Raw genomic sequence first — 10,976 nt, 5'->3', positions numbered from 1 at the left:
GAGGGCATATTTTTAGGGAAACAGGGTATTCATGAACCCTCTGCAGGTCTTTAAGTTGCCTTCACAACAACATAGAGAAGACACTAGAAACAAACAGCAGAAGAAGCAGAAGCAAAGAAAATACAGCTGAAAAAACCCAGAGCAGAAAGTCTAAAAATGTAAACACAAAATTAGTGCAGAAAGTACATGAGTAGATATCTCTTACTGGATAGAACTGGAGGAAACACATCCTGAGGAACATCGGGATCTTCTTGTTCACAGTCCTGTGGGAGAAGAGGACGGGGACATCTCTCTGGTGTTGTCCTCTTACTGGATAGACCTGGAGGAGACACATACAGGGACTGAATTCATTCCTTACATACAGATAATTATAGGCCGTGTGTATTTTGTTCTGTCTATTACCTGGTGATATGAGGGGCTGGGGAACCTCCATCATGACGTCCTTGTACAGATCTTTGTGTCCTTCTAAATACTCCCACTCCTCCATGGAGAAATAGACGGTGACGTCCTGACACCTTATAGGAACCTGACACATACAATGATACCGTCACCCCCGATCCCTTCATAGCGTTACTGTATAATGTCCCAGCATTCCCAGCAGTGTCACCTCTCCAGTCAGCAGCTCAATCATCTTGTAGGTGAGTTCTAGGATCTTCTGGTCATTGATGTCCTCATGTATCGGGGGGTGAGGTGGAGGCCCCGTGATTGGGCTCAGGGGTCTTCCCCATCCCTCAGACACAGGGGCCTGACAGCGCTCACTAGAGGTCTTCTTCACTACTGTGTAATCCTGGTTATGGAGAGACACAGTAATAAATCTCACTCCAGACATTTCCAGAGTCCTCACCTCTCCAGTTCTGTCCATCTGTTATTCCCATAGATAAGAATGATGTAACGTGACGTCATCAGAATCTCTCACCTCTCCAGTAAGCCGGAAGAGGATCTCTAGGGTGAGGTGTAATATCCTCTCCGCCATCTTGTCCCTGTCCATATCCATCCTTCACGGGGCAATCAGGAAAATTCTCTTCTATAGAAGATCTCCACTGAGAAGATCTGACATTGTAGGGACCTGAATGGGGAGAAAAAAGGGGCCAAGGAGCGAGGGCAGAAAGGGGCCAAGGACTGAGGGCAGAAAGGGGCCGAGGACTGAAGGCAGAAAGGGGCCGAGGACTGAGGGCAGAAAGGGGCCAAGGACTGAGGGCAGAAAGGGGCCAAGGACTGAGGGCAGAAAGGGGCCAAGGACTGAGGGCAGAAAGGGGCCAAGGACTGAGGGCAGAAAGGGGCCAAGGACTGAGGGCAGAAAGGGGCCAAGGACTGAGGGCAGAAAGGGGCCAAGGACTGAGGGCAGAAAGGGGCCAAGGACTGAGGGCAGAAAGGGGCCAAGGACTGAGGGCAGAAAGGGGCCAAGGACTGAGGGCAGAAAGGGGCCAAGGACTGAGGGCAGAAAGGGGCCGAGGACTGAGGGCAGAAAGGGGCCGAGGACTGAGGGCAGAAAGGGGCCAAGGACTGAGGGCAGAAAGGGGCCGAGGACTGAGGGCAGAAAGGGGCCAAGGACTGAGGGCAGAAAGGGGCCAAGGACTGAGGGCAGAAAGGGGCCAAGGACTGAGGGCAGAAAGGGGCCAAGGACTGAGGGCAGAAAGGGGCCAAGGACTGAGGGCAGAAAGGGGCCAGGGACTGAGGGCAGAAAGGGGCCAGGGACTGAGGGCAGAAAGGGGCCAGGGACTGAGGGCAGAAAGGGGCCAGGGACTGAGGGCAGAAAGGGGCGAGGACTGAGGGCAGAAAGGGGCCAGGGACTGAGGGCAGAAAGGGGCCGAGGACTGAGGGCAGACGGGTTTCCTCACTTCCGGCCTCTCATAGTTGGGGTGTTTGTATCTATCAGAGGAAAAAGAACAAAAACCTCATTATTCATAGAAATCAGCGATAGAAAGACACCAAGAAAGTCTCAGAGCTGAAGGGGTTAATGCCGCCTGCCCCAGTAATGGGGAATCTCCACACACCTCCACCTGCAGAGCCGCACACTAGATATATAATACCCTGCACCTACCTCCACCTGCAGAGCCGCACACTAGATATATAATACCCTGCACCTACCTCCACCTGCAGAGCCGCACACTAGATATATAATACCCTGCACCTACCTCCACCTGCAGAGCCGCACACTAGATATATAATACCCTGCACCTACCTCCACCTGCAGAGCCGCACACTAGATATATAATACCCTGCACCTACCTCCACCTGCAGAGCCGCACACTAGATATATAATACCCTGCACCTACCTCCACCTGCAGAGCCGCACACTAGATATATAATACCCTGCACCTACCTCCACCTGCAGAGCCGCACACTAGATATATAATACCCTGCACCTACCTCCACCTGCAGAGCCGCACACTAGATATATAATACCCTGCACCTACCTCCACCTGCAGAGCCGCACACTAGATATATAATACCCTGCACCTACCTCCTCCTGCAGAGCCGCACACTAGATATATAATAACCTGCACCTACCTCCTCCTGCAGAGCCGCACACTAGATATATAATACCCTGCACCTACCTCCACCTGCAGAGCCGCACACTAGATATATAATACCCTGCACCTACCTCCACCTGCAGAGCCGCACACTAGATATATAATACCCTGCACCTACCTCCACCTGCAGAGCCGCACACTAGATATATAATACCCTGCACCTACCTCCACCTGCAGAGCCGCACACTAGATATATAATACCCTGCACCTACCTCCACCTGCAGAGCCGCACACTAGATATATAATACCCTGCACCTACCTCCACCTGCAGAGCCGCACACTAGATATATAATACCCTGCACCTACCTCCACCTGCAGAGCCGCACACTAGATATATAATACCCTGCACCTACCTCCACCTGCAGAGCCGCACACTAGATATATAATACCCTGCACCTACCTCCACCTGCAGAGCCGCACACTAGATATATAATACCCTGCACCTACCTCCACCTGCAGAGCCGCACACTAGATATATAATACCCTGCACCTACCTCCACCTGCAGAGCCGCACACTAGATATATAATACCCTGCACCTACCTCCACCTGCAGAGCCGCACACTAGATATATAATACCCTGCACCTACCTCCACCTGCAGAGCCGCACACTAGATATATAATACCCTGCACCTACCTCCACCTGCAGAGCCGCACACTAGATATATAATACCCTGCACCTACCTCCACCTGCAGAGCCGCACACTAGATATATAATACCCTGCACCGACCTCCACCTGCAGAGCCGCACACTAGATATATAATACCCTGCACCTACCTCCACCTGCAGAGCCGCACACTAGATATATAATACCCTGCACCTACCTCCACCTGCAGAGCCGCACACTAGATATATAATACCCTGCACCTACCTCCACCTGCAGAGCCGCACACTAGATATATAATACCCTGCACCTACCTCCACCTGCAGAGCCGCACACTAGATATATAATACCATGCACCTACCTCCACCTGCAGAGCCGCACACAGATATATAATACCCTGCACCTACCTCCACCTGCAGAGCCGCACACTAGATATATAATACCCTGCACCTACCTCCACCTGCAGAGCCGCACACTAGATATATAATACCCTGCACCTACCTCCACCTGCAGAGCCGCACACTAGATATATAATACCCTGCACCTACCTCCACCTGCAGAGCCGCACACTAGATATATAATACCCTGCACCTACCTCCACCTGCAGAGCCGCACACTAGATATATAATACCCTGCACCTACCTCCACCTGCAGAGCCGCACACTAGATATATAATACCCTGCACCTACCTCCACCTGCAGAGCCGCACACTAGATATATAATACCCTGCACCTACCTCCACCTGCAGAGCCGCACACTAGATATATAATACCCTGCACCTACCTCCACCTGCAGAGCCGCACACTAGATATATAATACCCTGCACCTACCTCCACCTGCAGAGCCGCACACTAGATATATAATACCCTGCACCTACCTCCACCTGCAGAGCCGCACACTAGATATATAATACCCTGCACCTACCTCCACCTGCAGAGCCGCACACAGATATATAATACCCTGCACCTACCTCCACCTGCAGAGCCGCACACTAGATATATAATACCCTGCACCTACCTCCACCTGCAGAGCCGCACACTAGATATATAATACCCTGCACCTACCTCCACCTGCAGAGCCGCACACTAGATATAATACCCTGCACCTACCTCCACCTGCAGAGCCGCACACTAGATATATAATACCCTGCACCTACCTCCACCTGCAGAGCCGCACACTAGATATATAATACCCTGCACCTACCTCCACCTGCAGAGCCGCACACTAGATATATAATACCCTGCACCTACCTCCACCTGCAGAGCCGCACACTAGATATATAATACCCTGCACCTACCTCCACCTGCAGAGCCGCACACTAGATATATAATACCCTGCACCTACCTCCACCTGCAGAGCCGCACACTAGATATATAATACCCTGCACCTACCTCCACCTGCAGAGCCGCACACTAGATATATAATACCCTGCACCTACCTCCACCTGCAGAGCCGCACACTAGATATATAATACCCTGCACCTACCTCCACCTGCAGAGCCGCACACTAGATATATAATACCCTGCACCTACCTCCACCTGCAGAGCCGCACACTAGATATATAATACCCTGCACCTACCTCCTCCTGCAGAGCCGCACACTAGATATATAATACCCTGCACCTACCTCCTCCTGCAGAGCCGCACACTAGATATATAATACCCTGCACCTACCTCCACCTGCAGAGCCGCACACTAGATATATAATACCCTGCACCTACCTCCACCTGCAGAGCCGCACACTAGATATATAATACCCTGCACCTACCTCCACCTGCAGAGCCGCACACTAGATATATAATACCCTGCACCTACCTCCACCTGCAGAGCCGCACACTAGATATATAATACCCTGCACCTACCTCCACCTGCAGAGCCGCACACTAGATATATAATACCATGCACCTACCTCCACCTGCAGAGCCGCACACAGATATATAATACCCTGCACCTACCTCCACCTGCAGAGCCGCACACTAGATATATAATACCCTGCACCTACCTCCACCTGCAGAGCCGCACACAGATATATAATACCCTGCACCTACCTCCTCCTGCAGAGCCGCACACTAGATATATAATACCCTGCACCTACCTCCACCTGCAGAGCCGCACACTAGATATATAATAACCTGCACCTACCTCCACCTGCAGAGCCGCACACTAGATATATAATACCCTGCACCTACCTCCACCTGCAGAGCCGCACACTAGATATATAATACCCTGCACCTACCTCCTCCTGCAGAGCCGCACACTAGATATATAATACCCTGCACCTACCTCCACCTGCAGAGCCGCACACTAGATATATAATACCCTGCACCTACCTCCACCTGCAGAGCCGCACACTAGATATATAATACCCTGCACCTACCTCCACCTGCAGAGCCGCACACTAGATATATAATACCCTGCACCTACCTCCACCTGCAGAGCCGCACACTAGATATATAATACCCTGCACCTACCTCCACCTGCAGAGCCGCACACTAGATATATGGCTGCTCTGTGCTTACAGGACCTGTGATGATGTCACATGGAGGGGAGGAGTCAGGGGTCACATGATCAGCTCCTCAATGTTCTCCTATACTGGAGTGCACACATTTGATGAGGCGCGGTGTCAGTAGATGGTTATAGGAAACTATTGTTGCATATGTATGTGACCCCTGTTGCGTATGTATGGGACCCCTGTTGCGTATGTATGTGACCCCTTCACACTCTTATTTCAATCTTTGCTTAATTGAATTCTTTATTGATAAGTTCAGGTGAGGAGAAGATTTGTTGAGCGACTTTAAAATAAAGACGTTTGGACCTGATCGGTCTTGAACACAAGTTGCTGAAAATGTGTGTATGACGTATATGGAGCAGAGCCGCATGTGTACGATGTTTACGGGACAGTGCCATGTGTGTATGATGTCTACGTAGCGGAGCTGTGTATGTAACAGAGCCGTGTGTGCATGATGTGTATGTAGCGGAGCCGTGGGTGCACAACGTGTATGTAGTGGATACCCCCTTTTACCAGTTTATTAATCCCCAAAACACCCGTGCAGGTCCAACATAATCCACACGAGGTCCCACGACGATTCAAGCTCTGCTACATGTAAAGTTACAGCGTGCTATCATGGCACATGACCGCCTTCTATGAGGTTCATGCAGAGACTGAGCAGTGATCAGTGGTGTCGTCACTTAGGTTAGCCGCGGCCACAGCTGGAGGTTCACACGGTCCACCACTTGTAACCGCAGGTAACTTGACCTCAGGTGGCTTCAGTGACCTCACCTGAGTTCATTCACCACTCATCACGCGACTCACTCAGTCTGTGCCTGACTATCACAGTGTACGTAGCAAATACTGTGGATAGAAGCGCAGAATAGGGTCTTACCAGGTAATAGATAAGCCAAGGTAATTTAAACCCAGAACTGCTGCTTTTGAATCCAGTAATTTGCATGATTTCACGCCAAATTTCATTACCACACACAGTAATGACAGTGTTTTTATTAGAAATGTTTTGGAAAAACATTGGAACATGTTATTAAATGATCCTATTTTAAAGGATGTTATGCCTACTCATCCGGGTATCAATTTTAAAAGGGCCCCTACCCTGAGAAATATTGTAGCCCCCAGCAGGTTGAGAAGGGCCATGGGTATGACATGCCCACCGGGTTCTTGGGGATTACTCGTCACTGGACCAGTGTTGGTTTGGGATGTCACAGCGGCCGGGCCTGGTTCCGTGACCCAGCGGTGTCAATAATAGTGGGGATGGGGTGTGGAGTTTGCATTTGTGATGCCATCTGTGGCGTGCGGCCAAGTATTAGTCGCTGCTGCGGGAGGTCTTCTCTGGGGCGGATGATCACGTAGCTTGGATGGTACAGCTCTCCACAGGCAGAGCTCAGGCCCCAGGGAGGATGTGGGGAGTAGTAATTGCCTATGGCGCAGGGGTGCGATGATGGGAGCGTCGGCAGTGATGGGATGACACAGAGGTTGCAGTCAAACTTCTTTACTCACTAAGATTACACCGCCTTTGGAGTGTCGTGCTCTGCTGGTATGGGCTCCAGCCGATCCAGGATAGTTTGGAGGTCAAGGCCAGTGTTTCCTTCTGTGTGTCCTTTCTAGTGGTCTTCCCTGCATCCCAGCTTCTGAGCCGTGGAACGGGTCACGGGTGGTTGCTGCACTCCTCGTGAACCCTGGGATTACCCTTCTTCCTAAGAACGCAGGTCGAGTCTCCAGCTCTGGACCACGGGCCCATTTCTATTCTGTCTTTTTTTCCTGACATCTCTTCCTGATGCGTTCTTGACCCCCTTCCTGGGTGCCAACCTGGCACTAACTGAATTCTGTGTGAGATGGCTCCTAACTTCCCCTGGAGGTGCCCCGTCTCCTGGGTTGCTGAACTAGTGGGCAGGAGGTTCCATACCTCATGATGGCCACCCCTGGCACCTACCCTGGCCCAGTCCCAGTGAAAGAGCTCCCGTGTTATGTGTTGGATGTGTTATGGTGGTTTACCGGTGATGACGTCCTCCGTATCCAAGATGAATGAGGTGCAGTACCCTGTGGCGCCTGAAGCTGCAGGGGCAACACAAGTACAGTGAACTCTGTGTTGCAAGCAGGCTCATATAGATGCTTTGCAAAAAAACTGTTTATTCTGTAAGTCAATCCAACATCCAAAATTAGAGGAAATCCTTTTGCTCTTCCTCTGGTTCGGAAGCTTTTCTGATAAAGGGCCGTCTCAGATTCCAGTCTTATTTTATTGTATACCTGATAGAATGCGACTGTAATAAACAGTATGTGGGCAGGACTTCTCGAACACTCCATGCAAGTGTAATAAACAGTATGTGGGCAGGACATCTCAGACACTCCACAACAGACTTTATTCACACAGGCGGAATATTAAAACTCTTTTTTACTACATGGACTCTCTATGCATTGTACGGTAGTTCATTATAAAAATATGGCTTAAAGGGTGACCCCATCGAACAAATCCCTCCTAATACCCCTAATAGAGTGGAGGTATTAAATAAAAAGGAAACATTCTGGATATACAAATTAAACACTTTGAAGCCTATAGGTTTAAATGAGGTGACAGATCTGTGTTATTAATATTATTTTATCAATATATTTTTATTCAATTTAATAGATTTCTTGGTTTTATATTATCGTATTTATATTATATTAATTTTATATTATCTTAATTCAGATCTTGACTTTTAAATATGCTTCATTTTATTAATGTTTATATTTATACATTTATATGACTATAAATTGTATATGATTGATATTAATGATTCATGTTTCTAATTGAGGGAAGGGGTGCGTGATTATGGGGTCCTGTGTGTGGTTATTCCGGCACTGTCCTTCGTACTAGTCATGCGGGGGGGCTTCTTGTTTGAAGCTTGTGAACTTTCCGTAATCTGCGCAGACGCAATGAGGTAATTCCCACGGTCTGAACTCTATTAACCCCCACGCATGCGCGGTGTGGTTCTCTCCCACGGACCTGACCTCCTGTTAACCCTCACGCATGCGCACTCCTGCTTTGCTCTGGCACTCGCTTTCTGAACCTTCACAGCTAGAATCATTATACTAAGGAATACAAATATATGGTGCACATCAACACTCCCCACCAATAACTAATATTATATAATTCCATTAAAATTCATTATTTCAACATTCCTTTTTGTTTTAAAACTGAATAAATGTTCATTAATTACTTTCCTCCATGGATTTTACTTCATTGCTTCCTGAGCAGCTTCATCTGTATTTGCACAACATGAAAACCCGCAGGCGGACCGCCACCTCCATGGCTTCTAACTGGGTCTGTTTCGGGCCCTTATACAAAAAAATGTTTAGTTTTTACACACATTACTTTTTTGCTTATATGAACTCCTTCTAGTACGTTACCCTCATATGTACGATTGCCGCACGCGGTCTCTGCACACACACTGTATATTATGTCTGCACTACTATATGAAACCTCTCAACACTTCTTACCCATAAGGACTTTCCTGCTCGTGGTCTCTGAACATTCGCACTGGATATCAATTTTTGCACAACCCGTCACTACACACACGCAATTTTTTATTTTTCTTCCGTTTTCTCCTTTTTCCCTTTGATAAATAATACACGATTGTGAGATTCAAAGTTTTTAATTATTTTTATTTATTTTTATCTATCTCTGTAATATCATCATCAATTTAGTTTTTCAGCACAACCTCTCCATTTTTTAACAAAAATTATACCATGACCTTTCTTATCTTCCCATTGTTTATCATGATCCCTATATAGGGCTGTGGATAGCGCCTCCAGCCAGTGTATTACTACGATCCCCAGTAAATCCCACAGTTCTAGACTCTCAGCATTCTGTTATATTTCCAAGAAATATTTTTGCATTATTCTTTTTCTCTTTTTCCTTTTTGTTTTGTAATTTCTATATTGTTGCGATATTTGTTACTTCCAGGACATTTAAAGTCGTCTTTTAATACATTATGCTTTAAATCTTGTTGCCGTTTGATTAGTCGATTGTCCCTCCAGAATTTAACATACAGCGGGCGGTCCTCTGACATATCTGTATGTATATATATAGGTTCTTTCCTCTGTAGTAGACTGTTGATTTTTTGTAAACATAAATTTTATTTCAGTTTTCATTATCATAACATTAAACCCAATACATTACAAATAATAATATAGCTTTCCAATATACATTCACATAAATGATTTTTGTCTTAACTCTACCCTGTTCTCCTTAGTTCTCAGGACTTCCCCCTTGGCAACTTAATACATCTAACTTCGCACCCATACACACTCTTTGAATCAAGAGAGATTTACTTGACTTCTCCACATTCTTTCCCTAGATGATTAGCAAATACTTCTAAGACAATTGTCCTGTCCCGCCACCGCACCTCAATCTCAACTTCCCCAATGTCCCTTGTATATCCTCCAGTAGATACCATTCCGTGTATTTAAAGGGGTTTACTATGTTTTGTATTTCTATCTCCCCACATTGTTTTACTATAAACTTGCTCCACTTTTTAAAAAATTTGCCTGCCCGTTCATCTTTGTTTCTTTCTGCTTCCAGCTGCTCTATTCTGAGCAATGATTTGATCCGGTTTATTACCTCATCTTCCGACGGGGCGTTCCCCTCCAACCATTTACCCAGTATAGCCTTCTTGACCACCATTGCCATACTGTGAAACAGTTTTGGTACTATGGCCCCCTGCTCCCTCCCCTCTTTCCCACTCCCCTCTCCCACATAATGAAAAATCCATAACATTGGGTCCATTTCCAACTCCACTCCCCAGATGTCGTTTATGAGTTTCTGTATCCTTTTCCAAAGTTTCTGGCTCTCTGGGCACTGCCAGATCCCATGAAACAGGTCTGTTTTTGGCAATTTACATTTGGGGCAATGGTCTAATTTATTTATCCCTTGCTTGCTTGGGATGTTAAAGCCATATATCGATCTATGCATCAGCCTAAATTGTGTATCCCTCCAGCCTTCATTGATCACCTCCCTCCTCATTTTCACCCATCCCTGCAGTATCTTTTCTCCTGCCCCTGTGTCCTTCAGTTGCCTTGCCCATGTTCCCAAGACTTGGTCAGAACTTAGTGGAACCAACGTTTCCCTCAAATCCTTGTATAATGAGGATATATTAATTTCATGACTATCTTTCATGATCAGTCGGTCCATGTCATTCATCATCTGTTCCTTTCTAACATCTCTCAGCAGTCCCATTATTCCCCTTTCTATCTGTTTATATTGTATGATCTGAAATGGGGATAGCCCATATTTTACTACCATTTCCTGGTATGTCATCCATCTATGTTCTGATTCGTGCAGCAGATCTTTCACCC

The 10,976-nt window shown here is 47.3% G+C and overlaps 1 long non-coding RNA gene across 1 annotated transcript in view; it reads right to left on the bottom strand.

Moving 5' to 3' along the window:
• The window catches only part of LOC142258754 (uncharacterized), a 350,179-nt gene that overhangs the window by 166,052 nt on the left and 173,151 nt on the right, over positions 1-10,976 (bottom strand). The window lies entirely within an intron of this gene.

The sequence above is a fragment of the Anomaloglossus baeobatrachus genome, assembly GCF_048569485.1.
Source record: "Anomaloglossus baeobatrachus isolate aAnoBae1 chromosome 5 unlocalized genomic scaffold, aAnoBae1.hap1 SUPER_5_unloc_1, whole genome shotgun sequence".
NCBI lineage: Eukaryota > Metazoa > Chordata > Amphibia > Anura > Aromobatidae > Anomaloglossus > Anomaloglossus baeobatrachus.
Note: the sequence above shows the minus strand (reverse complement) of the source record. Positions and strands in the feature narration are given on the sequence as shown.